This window comes from Symphalangus syndactylus, chromosome 2 (genome assembly GCF_028878055.3).
Source record: "Symphalangus syndactylus isolate Jambi chromosome 2, NHGRI_mSymSyn1-v2.1_pri, whole genome shotgun sequence".
Taxonomy (NCBI): Eukaryota; Metazoa; Chordata; class Mammalia; order Primates; family Hylobatidae; genus Symphalangus; species Symphalangus syndactylus.
The window spans coordinates 128,848,101-128,869,708 of record NC_072424.2 but is presented as its reverse complement, the minus strand read 5'-3'; the positions used below and the strand labels follow the sequence as shown (position 1 = coordinate 128,869,708).

Genomic DNA, 21,608 nt, shown 5'->3' with positions numbered 1-21,608 from the left:
CTCCAGCCTGGGCAACAGAGCGAGGCTGTCTCAAAAATAAACAAATTGTAAAAAGGGCAGTTTCTGCAGGAGTCTCACAGGGGAAGACAAGGGGAACAGGAGGCTGAGGAGACAAGATGAGAGATGTCCACTATAAAAAGATAATTCAAGGGCGAAAATCCAATTTTTATGTAAATTATCCAGATGGGCTCCAAAGCTTATTCATATTCACCAAAGAAATTGCTCCGTTCTCTATTTTATGTCATTTAGCAGATCAGGTTTATGTCTGTGCCCCAGGGAAAGGACCCATGACATTTACTACATTTGAATTCAAATAGTAATTTTAGATTAATTTGAAAATTGATTAGGTCAGATGTTTCTGTAGACATGTTTTTGCCCTTTTATGGTATAGGGGGTCAAATATCCATTTATGGGTCCAGGATTTATTTGTAAAAATGGACTTTCAAGTCAATTACTAACATCCACTGGAGTTTAAACGTGACCATTTTTAAAGTGTATATTTTCTCAAAAATATCCTTCTTTTAATTTCTTTTAAAGCATTTGTTTAACTATGAGAAACTGGTAACTATGCAAACTCTCGGACTGTCATAAGTGAATTAAATGTACTTATTTCTGGATTATCAGTACTGATTGTCAGGCTTAATCAGTTAGAAAGTAAAAGTAATTTTTACCTCTTTCTGCTAAACTAGAGGACAGAGTGAGTATGGGAAGATGACCTTTTTCCTAGCAAAATGGCAAATTCTCAAGGTCCTAAATGACAGATTGCTCTCCTGAGTCCCCAGCTTGGCTCCCAGCTGCCAAAAGGCCATCTTCATCTGGATATGTGCAGACACCACACGCTCAGCTCGTGCAGAACAACTTCACCCCAAGGCTTCTCCAGCACTCGCTCCATCAATGCCATCATCATCATCCATGCTGGGCAAACCTAGGACCCAGACTCCTCTTTCTTTCCCCCGTTTCCCTGCCTTCCATGTGTCCTCCAAGTATGACTGAGGACGCCACCGATGTCAGTGGTTCCCAAACTTGGCTGAGTATCCAAATCCCCTGAAATACATTTTTTTTTTTTAGATGGCTGGAGTGCAGTGCTATGACCTTGGCTCACTGCAACCTCCGCCTCCTGGGTTCAAGCAATTCTCCTGCCTCAGCCTCCTGAGCAGCTGGGATTACAGGCACACGCCACCATGCCTGGCTAATTTTTGTATTTTTTGTAGAGATGGGGTTTCACCATGTTGGCCAGGCTGGTCTTGAACTCCTGACCTCAGGTGATCCACACACTCAGCCTCCCAAAATGCTGGGATTACAGGTGTGAGCCACTGCACCCGGCTCTGCTAAAGGACTTCTAAATGAATTCGGATTTGGAGTCCCCTTCCTAGAGACTGAGTCAGTACATCTGGAAGTAGCCTGAGCATCTGCATTTTAAAGTCCTCCCCAGCCTCCTAAGGTGATTTAATAGTGACCAGGATTTAGGACCAGCTGTCCTAAGCATCTCCATCCCCACTACTGCTGCCCTAGTTGAGCCCCCAGCACCTGCAGCCCCGCCTCTGCACTCAGGCTCTGCATTCTCTCAGCCATCCTCTACCGCATTCAACAATACCACAGCACACACATTGAATGCCTATTTTTTTTCCAGGTACTTTGTTAACCAGTGGAAGTACAAAGATGAATAAACCATACTCCTCCCCTCAAGACAACTCTTTCATGAGGGAGATAACCTAGGAAATAGGAGTCTATTCACGAGACCGCTGCTGTAACTAAAAGAATAGGAAGTACCGGCTGGGTGCGGTGGCTCACACCTGTAATCCCAGCACTTTGGGAGGCCGAGACGGGCGGATCACGAGGTCGGGAGATCGAGACCATCCTGGCTAACACGGTGAAACCCCATCTCTACTAAAAATACAAAAAATTAGCCGGGCGTGGTGGCAGGCGTCTGTAGTCCCAGCTACTCGGGAGGCTGAGGCAGGAGAATGGCGTGAACCTGGGAGGCGGAGCTTGCAGTGATCCGAGGTCGCGCCACTGCACTCCAGCCTGGGCGACAGAGCGAGACTCCATCTCAAAAAAAAAAAAAAAAAAGAAGAATAGGATGTACCAGAAGGTCACAAAAGAGGAACTGATTAGCTCAACCTGAGAAAGTCTCCCAAAGCTTCACAGAGGAAGGAATGCTGAAGTGGGGATGAAGAGGAGCTGATCAGAAAAACAGTAAGGATGGGAGGGAGGGAGAGGACATTTCAGATAATGCTAAGCATGGGGGTAATAGGATTACACTGGATTTTTTGTTTGTTGACTTGTAGTAAGCGTAGTTTCTGTTCTTATAGGCAAATGTTGGGTTCCTTCTTTCTTTTTCTTTTTGTTTTTGTGGATACATAATAGGTGTATATTTTTATGGGGTATATTAGATTTTTTTTGAGACAGGGTCTTACTCCATCACCCAGGCTGGAGTGAAGTGGTGCAATCTCAGCTCACTGCAGTCTCCGCCTCCCAGGTTCAAGCGATTCCCCTGCCTCAGCCTCCCAAGTACCTGGGACTACCAGGTGTGTGCCACCATGCCCGGCTAATTTTTGTATTTTTAGTAGAGATGGGGTTTTAGTCCTGGCGTGGTGGCTCACGCCTGTAATCCCAACACTTTGGGAGGCCGAGGTGGGCGGATCACAAGGTCAGGAGATTGAGACCATCCTGGCTAACACGGTGAAACCCCGTCTCTACTAAAAATACAAAAAACTAGCCAGGCGTGGTGGCAGGTGCCTGTAGTCCCAGCTACTCAGGAGGCTGAGGCAGGAGAATGGCATGAACCCAGGAGGCGGAGCTTGCAGTGAGCCGAGATCAAGCCATTGCGCTCCAGCCTGGGCGACAGAGTGAGACTCTGCCTTAAAAAAAAAAAAGAGATGGGGTTTCACCATGTTGGCCTGGCTGGTCTCAAACTCCTGACCTCAAGTGATCCACCCGCCTTGGCCTCCCAAAGTGCTGGGATTACAGGAATGAGCCACCACATGGGGCCCATTCTGTGCTTTACAACTCCCAGCTGTGGCAGTCAGCTAGGCAAGCCACTTAACCTTTCTGAATCTGTTTTATCATCTTGTAAACCAGGTTTAATAATAATTACCAAGTAGGCTTGAGGATTTAAAGAGAAAATGCTTATTAAAACATTCCCAGCCTAATGTTCTCTTTCTTGACATGGGTGGCTACACAGGCATCTGCTTTGTGAGAATTCATTGAATTGTATGTTTTTTTGTGCACTTTTCTGTATGTGTGTTGACGTCAATTAAAAAGTTAGAAACAATTGTCTAGCTTACTGGCGTCTGAATAAATGTTCTAAATATTGGTTCTCTTTCCTCCTTGTTTTTTCCTGCTGGAAGCAGATGACCAGAGCTGGGCTGGATGGCTAATGCAGGAATGACATGCCGACATTTGCAAGAGGTGGAATGTGCTGTTACATTGAAGTACAAAGAGCAGTAAGATGAAATTTAATAGGAACCAACATGCAGGAGGTTCAAAAAGAAACAGCACAAGTAATGAGTGGAAGATGTGATTTAAGAGGAATTATGAAAAAGCTCAGAGATTTTAACTGACGCAAACGTAATCTGAGTCAACAGCCCAGCTTTGCCACTAAACTCTGTGACCCTCTGCAAAACAAGCAAGCGGATAAACCCAAACTGTAACCAAACCAAAACAGAAATCTCAATACAAGGTTAGGTTTCTGTAGTGGTGTAATGCTCAAATCCTAGAAATAAATACACCCATTGATTCCTTCATCCATCGGATCATATCTACATTGCAGGCTTTCAGTCATGGAAGCCTCTTCTTAGGATGGGCCTAGACCATTGACCATGTCCAGAGTTCAGTGACTAGAATCCTGAGAGATCTTAAAACCACGGCTGGGCACAGTGGCTCACGCCTGTAATCACAGCACTTTGGGAGGCCAAGGCGGGCAGATCACTTGAGGCTAGGAGTTCGAGATCAGCCTGGCCAACATAGCAAAACCCTGTCTCTACTAGAAATACAAAAATTAGCTGGGTGTGTTGGCTCACGCCTGTAATTCCAGCTACTCCAGCGGCTGAGGCACAAGAATCGCTTGAGCCTGGGAGGCAGAGGTTGCAGTGAGCTAAGATCGTGCCACGGCACTCCAGCCTGGGCAACAGAGCGAGATTCTGTCTCAAAACGAAACAAAACAAAAAACAAAACAAAAAACCCTCATGTCAATCATATAAAGATCTGGAGAATTTTTAGCTTTAAGAAAATATTTGGAGGCTGGCTGGGAGGGCTTCACATATTTGCAAAGATTTTGTCAAGAGTGATTGGATTTATTCTATGTAGTTCAATGAAGGAAAACTCAGTTCAACAGGTGAAAGTCTGGAGAAGCGTATTTTGGGCCATTTTAAGGAATGAGGTAGCTCATGACTGGGGCTACCTGAAAATGGAATGAATTCCCTGCCTGTCGCTGGCAGTATTTAGCAGAGGCTCTGTGGCTACACATCGTGGCCATTATAGATTGTATTTTTATTTTAGGTGGGATGACAGATTATATGCCTCTGTTATGGGTTAAATTGTTTCCCCAAAAAAAGATAGGTTGAAGTCCTAACCTCTAGTACCTGTAAATGTAACTTTATTTGGAAATAGGCGCTTTGCAGATGTGATCATATTATGATAGAGTCATTAGGATCCGGTAAGACTGGTGTCCTTATAAGAAGAGACATGGACAGGGAGAAGGCCCTGTGGAGACACAGGTGTGCAGAGGGGAGGTGGCCATGGAGCACCGGAGGCAGAGAAAGGTGTCATGCAGCCACAGGCCAGGAACGCCAAGGATTGCTGGCAAAAACCAGAAGGCGGGAGAGAGAGCACAGCTCTGCTGACACCTTGATCTCAGACTTGCAGCCTCCAGAACTGCGAGAGAATACATTTCTGTTGCTTTAAGCCACTCCATTGCTGGCACTTGGTTTTCCTAGCAGCCCTAGGAAACGATTACAGCAAAACCCCTTCCCTCTCACAGCCTTCAAATCCTTATTAGCCAGATAGCAACAATACAGGCAGGCCTGCCCCACCAAGTTACCTGACATACAGATTGCTCTGGCCTTCTGCAGCCACCCCCATGGTGACTGTCTTGCCCCTCAACCCTCTTGTCCTTGGCACCCCCTCAGCAATGCCCATGACTGCTGAGTGCCTGGGAGACCCTCTGCCCCATTTTGCCTTTCCCTTCTAGCCCTGCTTTCAAGCCCAGTGTTGCCCAGGGCTCTGAGTCTGGGGGCTCTGTGAGGCCCACGGTGGAGGCCAGCCAGCTGCAAGAGCTCTGTCTTGCTGTCTGTAAGAATCAATAGACATTGAGAGCTCTAGCCCCCCACAGAGGGAAAAGGCTTTCCGAGATGCAAACAACTCACCTGCAAATGAACTTCTGGAACACACAGTCATTTGTGAGTGCAGGAACAGTCTGTGTCAGATGCTCAGGCCCAGTTTGTAGATAAAGTTGTAGCAACACAGCATATTGTAACATTCACCAGTCCAGAAAGGCACTGAGAGGGCTCAGAAAGCAACTCATTTTTCCTCCCGCTGAAACTCAGGATGTCCTTTGAGGACTTTTGCTGAGATATGCGAATGATTTGCTTTTCAAAAAAACTGTAAGTCAGGACCTCCGTATGATTCTCGCTCAAGACCTTCTTATCACGTGCAGAACTTCTCTGGGTGCCTGATTCTCTCCGTGGTGGCAAAGAGACGGGGCCTGTGTGGGCCAAGGCGCAGACCCAGAGAGGGAGGGTATGGGGCATTCTCCCAAGGACAGCAAGTACAATGTGGCCCTCCCTCTGACCTCCTTCGAAAGACATCGAGGACTTGGAGTCCTTGCGTCCCCTACAATCCAGTGTGTCCTTGATTGAGTGATGCTGCTCTCCCTGCACTCCACCTCAGCCAGACAGCTCCACTTACCCCCTTTATATATTGGGGTGTCACATAAGATTGTACTTGGTAAGAATGTCCCCTGCTCACATATGTATGTATGTGTGTACCAGTTTGAAGGCCACTCTTTGTAGCCTGGAAGCACATCGCGATGGGTTGCATGGTGGCCCCTGCAAAGACATGCCTTGCCTTAATCCCTGGAGCCTATAAGGTGATGTTCTTTGGAAAAAGGATCTTTGCAGATGTAATTAAGTTAAAGATCTTGAGCTGAGATCATCCTGACTTACGTGGTGGGCTGTAAATCCAATGACAAGAGTCCTTATAAGAGACAGAAGAAAACACAGACCGAGAGAGAAGAGGAGAAAGTCTTGTGAAGACAGAGGCAGAGATTGGAGTGATGCAGCCACAAGCCAAGGAATGCCTGGGGCCACCAGAAGCTGGAAGAGACGAGGTAGGATTCTCTCGTGGAGCCTTCAGAGGGAGTGTGGCCCTGCCAATCCTTTGATTTCTAACCTTTTTTTTTTTTTTTTTGAGATGGAGTCTCGCTGTGTTGCCCAGGCTGGAGTGCAGTGGCCCAATCTCAGCTCACTGCAACCTCCGCCTCCTGGGGTTAAGTGATTCTCCTGCCTCAGCCTCTCGAGTAGCTGGAATTACAGGCGCCGGCCACCACGCCCAGCTAATTTTTTGTATTTTTAGTAGAGATGGGGTTTTGCCATGTTGGCCAGGCTGGTCTCAAACTCCTGACCTCAGGCTATCCACTGGCCTTGGCCGCCCAAAGTGCTGGGATTACAGGCGTGAGCCACCATGCCCGGTCTGATTTCAAACTTCTGGCCTCCAGAACTAAGAGATAAATTTCTGTTGTTTGAAGCCTCCACGTTGGTGGTAATTCGTCAAGGAGACTAGTAGAAGCATTGTGGGGCACGTGAATGTGCCGTGTCTGTGAGAAGGGAACAGAGGATCCTGCCTGTTCCTAACCCACCACTGGGACCTGCACACACTTGGTGCTTACCCATGATCTCAGCACCATGTCAAAAGGAACATTGTAATTCTACTTCTGGGAATCTACCCTGAGGAAATAACTGAGAAAACGTGCAAGGCTGTAACTCTAAAAATGTTCATCACAGTTCTGCTTGGAATAAAAGAAAGCTGAAAACAATCCACATGTCTCACCATAGGGGATCAATTAATTAATTATGCTGCAGTCATACAAAATAATCCTATGTAGCCGTTAAAATAACATTACAGAAATGGAACTCTTGATGTGGAAAGATGTTACTAATTTACTTGTATAAAAATACATTATGGTGAGCTTCAAATCACTGGTAAGTTAAAAAAATACATTACGGTATGAACTCATAAAAAATATGTAAGCACATGTATTCCACATTATAGCTAGAAAAATCTAGAAAGAAATGTTGACAGTGGTTTTCGTTGACAGAGTAGATGTTTTACATTCTTTTGCTGCTCTGTGTTGCTTGTTATTAATATATAATATATAATAATAAAATATAATATATAATAATAAATTATATAATATATAATAATATGAAAAGTAGTTGTAATAATAATAAAAAGCAATCAAAGACATTTATTTCATTTGGGGAAAGAAAAAACCCTGAAAGTTGTCATCAGCAACATAGTGAGGAATATCATTTTGCCACGTGGAGGATTTAGGGAGACATGTTGGTCCAGCACCAGGAAAGCCCTTGTTCCCGGGAAGTCAGAAAGAGATGCTAGAGTTTGCAGTGTCAGGAGTAGGCTAGTAAGCAGGGCAATACTTAATTAGAAAAATGCAGGACTTCTCGGAGCCGTCTACATGCTACCATCATTGTGAATCTCCAAGAGATGTCTGGATTACCACCTCCCTCCCACCTAATTTGATCCCTGAGCCAGGAACATATTCTAATACTCCTGCTCTGAGAAACATACTTTAGGAAATTTCAGGATACCATTTGACCTAACGCAGTTCAACTGAGTTAAGAGTAAAACTACCCAGATACAAATTAAGGAAGAATGTTTTCAGTTTTTATATTGCTGAGAAAGACAGACTTCTCTGAAGTGAACACAAGCAACAGTGAGCAAGTTAACTGTGTCTTAAAACAATATTGAAAGTCTGGCAAATAAGAACAGGGAGTTTGTTGTTGATTAGATCCTTGTTGCTGTTTGGGCTCTGTGTTTAGAAGGAATGTAGAAATTTTACAGAGGGTCTTGAGAAGGGTGGCAATCAATAAGGATAGGAGCAGGCCGGGCGTGGTAGCTCACGCCTGTAATCCCAGCACTTTGGGAGACTGAGGCAGGCGGATCACGAGGTCAGGAGATTGAGACCATCCTGACCAACATGGTGAAATCCCATCTCTACTAAAAAAAAAAAAATACAAAAAATTAGCTGGGCGTGGTGGTGGGCGCCTGTAGTCCCAGCTACTCAGGAGGCTGAGGCAGGAGAATGGTGTGAACCCAGGAGGCGGGGCTTGCAGTGAGCTGAGATGGCACCACTGCACTCCAGCCCGGGCGACAGAGTGAGACTCCATCCCAAAATATAAAAATAAAAAAAAAGTAAGGATAGGAGGCCAAAGAGGAGAGGGAGAGCTGAGGAGAAGGAAAATATTGACAGGTTTAGCTGATAGTTTGAACATGGTGGCCAAGTGTCAGTGTACATGAAAGCTACCTGCCAACAGGTATCTTCCTTGTGCTCGCTGGTAGGTTAGAAAATGGGCCCTTTCCTGAAAACCCTGATGCCAGGAGATGTTCCAAGTATCCTTGCTTGATGACGGTGACTCAGCTGGCCTTCTCTTTCCTGCCCAAACTGACAACGGTTCTAAGTTTGGTCCTCTTTTTTCTTTCTTTCTTCCTTTTTCTTTTCCTTCCTTCCTTTTCTTTCTCTCTCTTTTCTACTCTCTTCTCTCTTTCTCTCTTATTTTTCCCTCTCTTTCTGTGTTATCTTTCTTTCTCTTTCTCTCTTTCTTTCTTTCTTTCTTTCCTTTTTTTTCTTTTTTTTCTTTTTTTTTTGAGACAGGATCTCAATCTGTCACCCAGACTGGAGTACGGTGGCACGATTACGGCTCACTGCAGCCTTGACCTACTTGGCTCGAGCGATCTGCCCACCTCAGCCTCCCAAAGTGCTGGGATTACAGGCATGAGCCACCACATCCAGCCCCTCTCTCTTTCTTTTTCTCTCTCTTTATTTCCTTCTTTTTTCAGAATGAACCTTTAGGAATCAGGAGACATGAATTCTGTTTGCAGCTTGGTTGCAAGCTTGCTGGGGGTGGAGGTCAGGCAGGGGCTGATGTCAATTCATAGCCTGCACAGGACGCAGGGGGCCTTTTATGAAAAGAATGTGATGGGACATCCTGCACGGGTAGGACACTCCTGGATTTTAACTTCCTGCCCCACAGCCCAATGCCCTCTGTTCCCAGCAGAGTCCTGGCTTTGCTGGCTCCTTCTTCCTGCCGTCCTTTCCTCTGCTGCCTGTTCTTTCTCTGTCTCTGCACAAGCCTTGAATATGAGGGCAGCCCTGGATGCTTTTATGAAGGTGGTGATTAGTCTTTTTGTGTGTGTGGTTTTTTGTTTTGTTTTTTTTTGGAGGGGGGACTGTGTCTCACTCTGTTGCCCAGGCTGGAGTGCAGTGGCACCATCACGGCTCGCTGCAACCTCCACCTCCTGGGTTCAAGGGATTCTCCTGCCTCAGCCTCCTGAGTAGCTGGGACTACAGGCACACACCATCGTGCTCAGCTAATTTTTGTATTTTTCGTACAGACAGGGTTTCACCACGTTGGCCCGGTTGGTCTTGAACTCCTGGCCTCAAGCAATCCACCCACCTCGCCCTCCCGAAGTGCTGGGATTACAGGCATGAGCCACCTTGCCCGTCCTGGTGATTAGTTATGGCTCTTACCTTATTTTCTCTCCCCACTCCCAGGAGCCGATGTCCTCCTCTGCCCCTGCATACCCAGAGCAGACTCTGTGGAGCTGCAGGCCTGTCCCTCAGCAGACACAGCGTTGGAGCAGAGCTGCTATGCCCCGCTCCTCCTACCTCATTCAGGCACCTGTTAGCTGGGTGATGTTTCAGTCTGTGGTTTCCATACTTTGGAGTGCATGAAAATGATCTGGGTGGCTTGTTAACCCTACAGTTTCTGCAGCTTCTCCTCTAGAGAGTCTGATTGAGTTAGGGTGACTCTCCATTTTATGCAACCCCAAGTGATTCTGACGCAGAACCCCTGAAGCCGGGTGTGGGCAGTTACATATGTGCACAACTAGACTCTGATTACTCCTCCTCTTCCCAGGTCAAATCTACATTCTATTGATCTTATCATCTCTTCTTTTTTTTTTTTTTTTTTTTTTTTTTTGAGATGGAGTCTCATTCTATTGCCCAGGCTGGAGTGAGGTGGCAGGATCTCGGCTCACTGCAAGCTCTGCCTCCCGGGTTCAAGCGATTCTCCTGCCTCAGCCTCCCGAGTAGCTGGGACTACAGGCACCCGCCACCACGCCTGGCTAATTTTTTGTATTTTTAGTAGAGACGGGTTTCACCATGTTAGCCAAAATGGTCTCAATCTCCTGACCTCGTGATCCACCTGCCTCGGCCTCCCAAAGTGCAGGGATTACAGGCGTGAGCCACCGCACCCGGCCTATCTTATCATCTTAACATTTCTCTACATTTGCAATGCAAGTGGTTGGATGAAGTTCAAGTCCTTAGTGTGTGTGTATATATATATATACATATATATATATATATATAGTACATATTACATAAATGTAAATAGCATGTCTGCATAAGTGATTGGGATGCTTTAGTGAGTAATGTGAGACTATTAAGAGCTATGCCAAAATGTAGGGCGTGGCCTGGCCCACCTGGACCCTGTCTGTATACAAACCCTCTGTGATCTGGCCTCCTTCCCTCCCCAGCCTCCTCTGAAGGCACTACTCCTGGGGCCACTCCTGGGACCACTGTGGATTCCAGCCTCCCCGCACCACTGGAAATTCCTTTGATCCTTCCATGCACACGCCCAGATTGTCTTAGGCTGTCCTGCCTTGTGTTCCCACAGGGCAATGCTATACACACCCACTGTGGCTTTATTTTTCTGTAATTATTTGCTTACTAGTCTCTTTCTTCTCCCAGTAGGCCGGAAGCTCCTTTAGGACAGGAACTAGATTACATTCTTTGCTATATTTAGAGCCTAACAGACTAGGAGGCTAAAGCAATCACTCAATAAAAGTTTGTTCTCATAAAACAAGGTACATGAAACCATTAAATACTCCCCAAGGTTCATTCAAGAAATACTTACTGAGCACCCACTACCCGATATCCTGCTTAGTCCTGGGCATGCAGATAAAGAAGGTCCTGGTCCTCTGGGAGCTCTCTTTCCAGGTCTGAGTTACTCTTATCAAAGGTGTTTGCATTTAAAAGGAGAATGTCTATGCGCAGTGCTGCTGTGATTGGAATCTCTCCAGCTTTCTCTTCTAGAAGGAAAGAAGAGACTGAATGGCTTTAGATACCTTTCACGTATTAAACTCTTTTTGTATGTTGGCAAAACAAAAATGGCTACAACAGAAAAAAAGGCAAGAGTTGGACAAAAGCAACATAGCCTTGCAGCTAAGCATGCCGCCTCTGCTGCCTGCCTGCCTGGCAGCAAGTCTGGGCCCTGCCATATTTTGCACAAGTGACTTAATCTTTCTGGGCTTCAGTTTTTGCATCTATAAGATGGGGATGATGATGGTAACTTCTTCCTTGGGGATCATGTGAGTATTAAATGAGTAACTGTGCCTGGCACATAGTAAGTGCTCAATAAATATTACTGCCACTAGATGCAGTGGTCCAAGGGCTACATCTTTATCTGGGTCCTGCAGGGTCCCAAGCATGTAGAGTAGACGCCCCATGGGTCGGCTTCAGGGGAGCCTCTGAAACACCCTGTGTAGGCCAATCCCCTGTCTCTGTGATTTGGGCTGTTGTAGAGAAACATCTGTAGCTTTAGGACCAGCTGGGAACAGCTTTAGGTTTGGATAATGGCCATTTTCAAGTTTTCTCCCAACCAGAGCAATTTTGGCACTGAACTTGGGACAAAATCAATAGGAATACATCAGGGATTACAGGAATCCCTGTAATCAACAGGAATAAATCAACTTATTTCTGTTAAGAACAATCCCTCAAATCAACAGGAATACAAGGGGAGCTGCATGGTAGGGAGAGTAACACCGAGAATGAAGACCCTCTTCACGTGGCATTTTTCAAAGATTAAAGAAATCTATTTTTAAAATTTCTTTTGGGGCACCAATATTACATGCCGATCACTGTCAATCAACAATTATTAATTAACTCATAGTGCTTTGTATACATTTCTTCTTTCACACAGAGGGCAATAATAACTTTGACAGTAGAAACTCCCTTTAGTGGACAGGCTAAGTAGGGAATCCTGTTGTGTGAGCCGAATGTGCCCAAATGCCCTTGTTTTCTATTACTTGGGTTTAATTAAACCTAGATCTCTCTTATTAGGAAGAAACTTTAAAGTTGGAGCAGCGTATTCACCAACTACAACGTGAGGGCTGGTGAAGAAAGGCAGGTGAGAGGCCATGAGCATCTTTAGGGTGTGTTTCTGACTTCAAAAATCTCCTAGGTGTGGGAGCTTCCGTCACCCTAGGCTCCTCCCTGATCTCTCTGCCCACAAGTAGCAATGGTCAGTGTGAAAAAGACCCTGCATCCACCTGTTTCCTCTACCCTCTAAATAATTGGAATTTTGTCTCGGCCAGGCACTGTTCTAGGCACTGGGGATGCAGCCGTGAACAAGGCACATGCTCTCCAACCCTCTTGTTTCTGCCCTTCTGGGCAGGTAGAGATGCACTAAATAACCAACCACACAGGTACTACAGATCTGGGCCTCTGGTTCTCCTAGTTTGCCTACTCCCCTAAGAGGTGGCTCATGAGGCCAGAGCCTGGGAGACGAGCTGCCTGAGGCAGAGGCTGGCTAAAACCCTGCCCCTGCAGATCTGGGCTGTGGGGTCCTGAAGCAGGGGTGTTTGAGGTGCTGCAAAGCTCTTCCCCCAGCTGACACTCCTCATCGTTGACCCTTCAATGCAGACAATACTTCTCATGGAAGCCTTTTCTGCCTGTCCAGGTTTGGGTTGGCTGCGCTGCCTGGTGCCCCCTCGGCCCCCTGCGCTCACCCTGTCACACCCCTGACCACACAGTGCTCTAATTGCTAGCTTTCTGCCTGCCTGCCAGCTTCTGGGGCGCCATCAGGCAGGCTGGACCGTGCCTGTGGCGCTGCACCGGATCTCCAGCTTAGCACAGGGCCTTAGCATTACAGCCACTCAGTAAATATCAGTTCCATGAAAAGGAGAGGAGGAAGAGGAGACAGTGACTAAAGACAAAGGATCAAAGCTGGCACTCCATGTTACTTCAGCCATGATCACTCCACTATCACTCAACAACCTGGCTATTTAAAGAAAGAGTGCCCAGGCTGGAGTGCAGTGGTGCAATCACAGCTCACTGCAGCCTCAACCTCCTGGGCTCAAGCGATCCTTCTGCTTCAGCCTCCTGAGTAGCTGGGACTAAAGGTACATGCCACCATGCCTGGCCAATTTTTAAATTTTTTGTAGAGATGGAGTCTTGCTCTGTTGCCCAGGCTGGTCTCAAACTCCCAGGCTCAAGTGATCCTTGGCCTCTCAAAGTGCTGGGATTACAGGTGTAAGCCAAAGTGTCTGGGCTTTTTCAGTTTTTAAATGAGGATAATACAAGGAATTAACGAACTTGTGGTGAAATTTAAATAAAATAATGAGTGCAGTGGCATGATCTCGGCTCACTGCAACCTCCACCTCCCTGGTTCAAGCAATTCCCCTGCCTCAGCCTCCTGAGTAGCTGGGATTACAGGCGCACGCCACCACACTCAGCTAATTTTTTTGTATTTTTAGTAGAGACGGGGTTTCACCATGCTGGCCAGGTTGGTCTCAATCTCCTAACCTCAGGCAATCCACCCTCCTCGGCCTCCCAAAGTGCTGGGATTACAGGCGTGAGCTACCGCGCCCAGCCCTACATGTATTCATTTTTACTATTTATGTTTTTTAGAGACAGTCTCACTCTGTCACCCAGGTTGGAGTACAGTGGCATGCTCGCTGCTCACTGCAGCCTCAACTTCCCAAACTCAAGTGATTCTCCCACCTCAGCCTCGTAGCTGGGATTACAGGTGTGCTAATTGAAAAAAAAAAAAATTTTTTTTAGAGGCGAGGTCTCACAATATTGCCCAGGGTGGTCTCAAACTTCTGGTCTCAAGAGATCCTCATGCCTTGGCTTTCCAAAGTGTTGGGATTACAGCACGGGGTGAGCCACCATGCCTGGCCTGGTTATTACATTTACAAGATTATAATAAAAATGAAGAATATATCACAGAGACAATATGTGGCTTGCAAAGCCTAAAATATTTACTGAAAAAGTTTGTTGAGCCCTGGTCTGTATTCAGATGTGTACACATAATACAGATCTCTCTCTCTCTCTCTCTCTATCTCTATCTCTATCTGTGATAGATAGATAGATATCTGTATATATGTGTACATATATATGCGTGTATTTCTGGCCCAAAGGTTTTATATATATGTATAGACATACAAAGGTTTTATATATACATATATGCATATATAACCTTTGGGGTATATACAAAGGTATATGTACACACATATATATGTATATATAACCCAAAGGTTATATATGTATACACATATATATAAAACTTTTGCATGTATATACATACATGTATGTATACATATATATAAAACCTTGGGGCCAGAAATCCTAGCATTTATCTATACAGTCATGTGCCACACAACAATGTTTTGGTCAACAACAGACTGCATGTATGACAGTGGCCTCATAAGATTATAGTAGCACATTTTCACTGTACCTTTTCTAAGTTTAGATACACAGATATTAAATCTTATTAAATCTTACCACCATGTTATAGTTGCCTACAGTATTCAGTGCAGTAACATGCTGTACAGGCTTGTAGCCTAGGTGTGTAGCGGGTTGTTCCATCTGGGTTTGCGTGGGTTCACTCTATGATGGTCACACAACAACAAAATTGTCTAATGTTGCATTTCTCTGAACGTATTTTTCAGGTTAAGTGATCCATGACTGTATATTTATTTATCTCCTCCCTCATTCCACAAAGGGTTCTGTCAAAGCAGATGACTCCCAAAGGTTTCATAAATCTTCTGGAAAATAAGCTCCTTCGGCTATATAATCATGGCACCCACGGCTTAAAAGTTGATAGTGAGAACAGCATTGAACAGCCTGCTGCATTCAGTAAAAGGTAATGAGACATGATGAGAGGCTCAGAGGAAGAAAGCTGATATAGAAGAGCAACCTCCACTAAGAAAGATGATTTACAATTTATATAGAACTTTATATTTTAAAGTGTATTTTAATTCCCTGGTATCAATTTTGCAGTAACTCCTTGATGGTCTGTGTGATGTCAACTATAGACAAATCAATGCAAAAATAATAGTCTAAGTAGACACTAGGCTGCGATCTGTCAGTCTAAAATTTGTTTTCTGGTGCCATAGCAATACCAGTTTTAACTATTCCTGCTTTCCTCTAGAGGTAATTGAACAGTGTTGTTTTTTTTTGAGACAGAGTCTCACTCGCTCTGCTGCCCAGGCTAGAGTGCAGTGGTAGGATCTCAGCTCACTGCAACCTCTGTTTTTCTGGGTTCAAGTGATTCTCCTGCCTCAGCCTCATGAGAAGCTGGGACTACAAGCATGGGCCACCATGCCCAGCTAATTTTTGTATTTTTAATAGAGACGGGGTTTCGCCATGTTGCCCAGGCTGGTCTCGAACTCCTGGCCTCAAGGGATTCACCCGCCTGGGCCTCCCACAGTGCTGGGATTACAGGCAGGAGCCACTATGCCTGGCCAAACAGTGTTTTAATGGCCATCACTGTTACCTTCCTTTAAGATTTGGAAAGTGGTAGCTAAGTTTTTAGGGTCCCTCAGCTGAAGTGGAGGACCCAAAGGTCGGAAAGAGAGGAGGGGCAGGGCTGGGAGGGAGAAAATGGAAAAGACACATTCCCCAAAGACCGAAGATCTGCACAAAATATGGCTTACTTGAGAGGAGGGAGTCAGAGAATGGGAGAAAAACAACATACTAGAAGCTTGGTGCAGCAGCTGGGGTTACAGGAGCAAACACACCAGAAGTGTTTTCCTAATTTTCCTGGAATCAGTGTTCAGTATACTCACTGGCCATACCAGTAACTCCTCCCCTGCAGACCTCGTCAACTCTCCCCAAAGACAACCGCAGACAATTTATGCATCCAGCTCTCCGAGAAGATAGGGTGGTTTCTTACGCAAATTTCTCAAGTAACACTGTTCTGTGTGTTTACCGCTTTGATATCTCCCTTCCCAGCCGCTTAATGATTAGACTGCTGGCTGCTGGCAAACGATTCTTTATGTGCCAGGAGGAAGAAAGAGGAAAAGTTGAAGTGTGAGAACCAGATCAATGGTTGGCCTGGAGCGAATTCTTTTAACTCTGTGAGCCCTGTTAGTAAGAGAATTCCAGGGATAGACAGAGGACGGCTCTGTGGTACCTGTATTAGTCTGCGAGGGTAGCCTTAAACAAACTAGATGACTTAAACAACAGAAATGTATTGTCTCACAGTTCTAGAGGCTAGGAGTCCAAAAATCCAGCTGCTGGCAAGGTCGGTGTCTTCTCAGGGCTGTAAGGGAAAGCTCTGCTCCAGCCTCTCTCCAAGGTGTGTAGAGGCCGTCTTCTCCCTGTGTCTCTTCACTTCTTCCCTTCGTGTCTGTTTCCAAATTTTCCTTCTTCCCCTCATGTCTGTTTCCAAATTTTCCTTCTTCCCTTCGTGTCTGTTTCCAGATTTTCCTTTTTTTTTTTTTTTTTTTTGAGATAGAGTTTCACTCTTGTTGCCCAGGTCGGAGTGCAGCGGCACAATCTCGGCTCACTGCAACCTCCACCTACCAGGTTCAAGCGATTCTCCCGCCTCAGCCTCTTGAATAGCTGGGATTACAGGCATGCACCACCATGCCCAGCTAATGTTTGCATTAGCTAACCTAAAACAGGTGGTGAGATGAGAAAAAATAAAACGTGATTGCTGGGAGTGCCTCTTGGCAGGGGCCATCTCAGTTTCCTCTGGCTGCTGCAACAGGAATTTAAGCAACACATTTAGTGGCTTTGTATTAGTCCATTTTTCATGCTGCTGATAAAGGCATACCTGAGATTGGGTAATTTATAAAGGAAGAAGGTTTAATGGACTCATAGTTCCACATGACTGGGGAGGCCTCACAATTATGGCGGAAGGCGAAAGGCACATCTTACATGGCGGCAGGCAAAGAGGGAATGAGAGCCAAGCAAAAGGGGTTTCCCCTTATAAAACCATCAGATCTCATGAGACTTATTCACTACCATGAGAACAGTCTGGGGGAAACGACCCCCATGATTCAATTATCTCCCACCAAGTCCCTCTCACAACGTGTGGGAATTACGGGAGCTGCAATTCAAGATGAGATTTTGGTGGGGACACAGCCAAACCATATCAGGCTTCAAATAGCAAGAATGCATTTTCTCATAGACCTGGAGGCCAGACGTCTGAAATGGAGCTGTGGACATGGCTAAGCTTCCTCCAAATGTTCTAGCAGAGAATCCACACTTGCCTCTTCTGCTGCTGGTGGCTCCAGGCATTCCTTGGCTTGTGGCTGCATCACTCCAATTTCTGCCTCCATCCTTTCCTGGCCTTCTCCTTTGCGTGTGTCTCTGTGTCTTCTCCCCTTCTGTGTCTTTTTTTTTTTTTTGTATTTTTAGTAGAGACTGGGTTTCACTTTGTTAGCCAGGATGGTCTCGATCTCCTGACCTCGTGATCCACCCGCCTCTGCCCCCCAAAGTGCTGGGATTACAGGCGTGAGCCACAGCACCCGGCCCCCTTCTATGTCTCATAAGGGCATCTATCATTGGACTCAAGTCTGACCTGGTTAATCAAGGGATGATCTAATGTTGAGATCCTTCATTGCATCTGCAAAGACCTGTATCCAAATAAGTTCACATTCACAGGTTCTGGGTGATCATACCTTTTGTGAGGATAGGCATGATTCTATCCACCACAGGCACTCTACTAATGTCCCTTGGAAACTGTCTGCCACTGTCTTGGATCACCTCCTGGTCATTTCTTGGCCAGCTTATCATAAAAGTTGCCTTCCTGCCCACAAGCTGTCTTTTTTTTTTTTTTTTTTTTTTTTTTTTAGATGGAGTCTTGCTCTGTCACCCAGGCTGGAGTGCAGTGGCATGATCTCAGCTCACTGCAACCTCTGCCTCCCGGGTTCAAGCGACTCTCCGGCCTCAGCACCCTGAGTAGCTGGGATTACAGGCACCTGCCATCATGCCCAGCTAATTTTTGTATTTTTGTAGAGACAGGGTTTCCCCATGTTGGCCAGGCTGGTCTCGAACTCCTGACCTCAGGTGATCTGCCCACCTCGGCCTTCCGAAGTGCTGGGATTACAGGTGTGAGCCACCGCACCTGGCCACCTGATCTCCTCTAGGCCCTCCTCTGGTTAGCATCAAAATGATCTTCCCTATAATGGGAAACTGATCACATCATTCTCCTGCTTAAAAAGCATGCTTCTAGAAAGTGAGACTGCATCAGCACTATAATTCTGAATGCTTCAGAAAATATGTTGTAATGGAAGCATTGCCAAGATTTCAAACTGCAAAGACTTTGCTTCAATTTGTAGATTAGAACAATTTAAATGCATTCATCTGGATGATGCCTGCATATAAAGCTCCCAGTCTGATGCCCAAATGAGTGCATTAATATAGGGGCTGTAGTTTCTGCCCAGCTGCTTTATCTAATTGGATGCAAATTAAATATGCATACTTAGTAAAGTGAATTTGGAAACTCCACAATCCTTCAGAGGAAACAAACTTACAAATGTTCAATATGGCCAACCGGTTCCCTTAGACTTAGCATAAGATAATTTTCTTAAGCATCTCACACTTCATCATGAATTGAGAACACAGAATTCCCATTATACATGAGCTAGCAAAGGATGAAGAAATGGTTAGCACAGGCCCCAACCTAATTCCCTTGAGACCATGCAAATCCGCTTTACCTCAACACATGCAACAAAGTCAAGTTAAAATGGACAAAACTATTTAAAGATGTCTTGGTGCTCCATATAAAATGCTAATCTCCAAGAATGCACTGAGACTCACCCGCAGGAGCACTTAGATTTCCAAAATCACTACACAGTCTAAACTTCTAATGACTTATGAGCCTTCCCCATTGGAACACAAATCTTTTTTTTTTTTTTTTTAAATTGTGTCTCCGAAGGCTAGACAATAAAGGTTTAAGACATGATTAGGTCTCAAAGGTATCACTAAGTTGAGCTGTTCTCACTGGGTCTGTTCAAGGAGCCCAGCCAGACCCCTTGCATGTGCCACTATATGGATTAGGATTGGGTTCTTTATAATGTGCCATCACAGCTTGGCTTTTGCTTTGATTTCTTGTCACTTGAGAGAGCAAATGACAGAAATTTAACGCAAATGGGTGTAAGATAAAAAAGTGTTTCTATTGCCTCAGTGACTGAAAAGTTTAGGGAATGGTTTGGCTTGAGTCATCATTGAATCCAGGGGCTTAACAAATGTCATCAGGACATGGTTCCTTTCTTCATCATTCACTATCCTTTCTTTTTGTTGGCTTCATTCTCAAGACATCTCTCTCTAGGTGGTACCATAGCAGGTCCAGGCTTACTTCCTACTAACTCAGCAACCTGAGTTGAAGAACTAGTAGTACTTTGTTTCTCCAAAACCTCCTGCTATCCCCAGAAAAGTCCTAGGATTGGCTTTCACCAGCCTAATTTGGGTTACATTTCCATCCATAAACCATTGGCATATGTATTAGTTCATTTTCACACTGCTACAAAGAACTGCCCGAGACTGAGTAATTTATAAAGGAAAGAGGTTTGATTCACAGTTGGGCATGGGTGGGGAGGCCTCAGGAAACTTACAATCATAGCAAAAGGGGAAGCAGTCACGTGTTACATGGAGGCAAGCGAGACAGAGGAGCAAGCAGGGGAGATGCCAGACACTTATAAAACCATCAGACTTGTGAGAACTCACTTACTGTGATGAGAACAGCATGGGGGAAGCAGCCCCCATGATTCAGTCACCTCCCACTGGGTCCCTCCCTTGACATGTGGGGATTATGAAGATTGCAATTCAAGATGAGATTTAGGTGGGAACACAGGCAAACCGTATCATTCCACCTCTGGCCCCTCCCAAATCTCATGTCCTTACATTTCAAAACACAATCATGCCTTCCCAACAGTCCCCCAAAGTCTTAAGTCACTCCAGCATTAACCCAAAAGTCCAAGTCCAAAATCTCATTTGAGACACGGCAACTCCCTTCTACCTAGGAGCCTGTAAAATCAAAAGCAAGTTAGTTACTTCCTAGATGCAATGGGGGTACAGGCATTGAATAAATGCTCCCATTCCAGATGAGAGAAATTGGCCAGAACAAAGGGACTACAGGCCCCATGCAAGTCCAAAATGCAGCAGGGCAGTCATTAAATCTTAACGCTCCAAAATAATCTTCTTTGACTCCATGTCTCATATCCAGGTCATGCTGATGCAAAGGTGGGCTCCCATGGCCTTGGGCATCTCTGCCCCTGTGGCTTTGCAGAAGGCAGCCTCCCACCCTGGCTGCTTTCACGGCTGGTGTTGAGCATCTGTGGCTTTTCCAGGCACATGGTGTCATGTGCGTCTGAGTGAAGAGACCACCAAACAGGCTTTGTGTGAGCAACAAGGCTGTTTATTTCACCTGGGTGCAGGTGGGCTGAGTCTGAAAAGAGAGTCAGCGAAGCGTGGTGGGATTATCATTACTTCTTAAAGGTTTTGGTACAGGCAGTGGAGTTAGGAGCAATGTTTTGCCGGCATGCGCTGGATCTCGCAAAGTACATTCTCAAGGGTGGGGAGAATTACAAACAACCTTCTTAAGGATGGGGGAGATTACAAAGTACATTGATCAGTTAGGGTGGGGAAGAAACAAATCACAATGGTGGAATGTCATCAGTTAAGGCTATTTTCACTTCTTTTGTGGATCTTCAGTTGCTTCAGGCCATCTGGATGTATAAGTGCAGGTCAGAGGGGATATGACGGCTTAGCTTGGGCTCAGAGGCCTGACACATGGTGCAAACTATCAGTGGACCTACTATTCTGGGGTGTGGAGGACAGTGGCCCTCTTCTCACACCTTCACTAGGCAGTGCCCAGTGGGGACTCAGTCTGGGGGCTCCAAGCCCCCTTTTCCCTTCTTCACTGCCCTAGCAAAGGTTCTTCATGAAGGTTCCGCCCCTGCAGCACACCTCTGCCGGGTCATCCAGGCGTTTCCATATATCCTCTGAAATCTAAGTGGAGGTTTCCAAACCTCAATTCTTGTCTTCTGTGCACCCACAGGACCAACACCATGTGAAAGCTGCCAAGGCTTGGGGCTTGCACCCTTTGAAGCAATGGCCCGCGCTGTACGTTGGCTCCTTTTAGTCACAGCTGGGATGCAGGGCACCAAGTCTCCAGACTGCACAAAAGCAGCAAGGCCCTGGGCCTGGCCCACGAAACCGGTTTTTTTTTTTTTTCCTCCTCCTATGCCGCCGGGCCTGCAATGGGAGGGGCTGCTGTGAAGACCTCTGACATGCCCTGGAGCCATTTTCCCCATTGTCTTGGTGATTAACGTTTGGCTCCTTGTTACTTATGCAA

General features: G+C 45.8%; 1 protein-coding gene across 2 annotated transcripts in view; it reads right to left on the bottom strand.

Moving 5' to 3' along the window:
• Positions 1-21,608, bottom strand: part of MTHFD1L (methylenetetrahydrofolate dehydrogenase (NADP+ dependent) 1 like) — a 312,601-nt gene that overhangs the window by 28,969 nt on the left and 262,024 nt on the right. The window contains exon 28 of one of the 2 annotated variants that reach the window (XR_010119055.1): positions 11,154-11,328. The gene's annotated coding sequence lies outside the window, so the exon portion shown is untranslated. Of the gene's footprint in view, positions 1-11,153; positions 11,329-21,608 lie in introns of those variants that run through there. The other variant, XM_063632271.1, reaches the window with a different exon arrangement.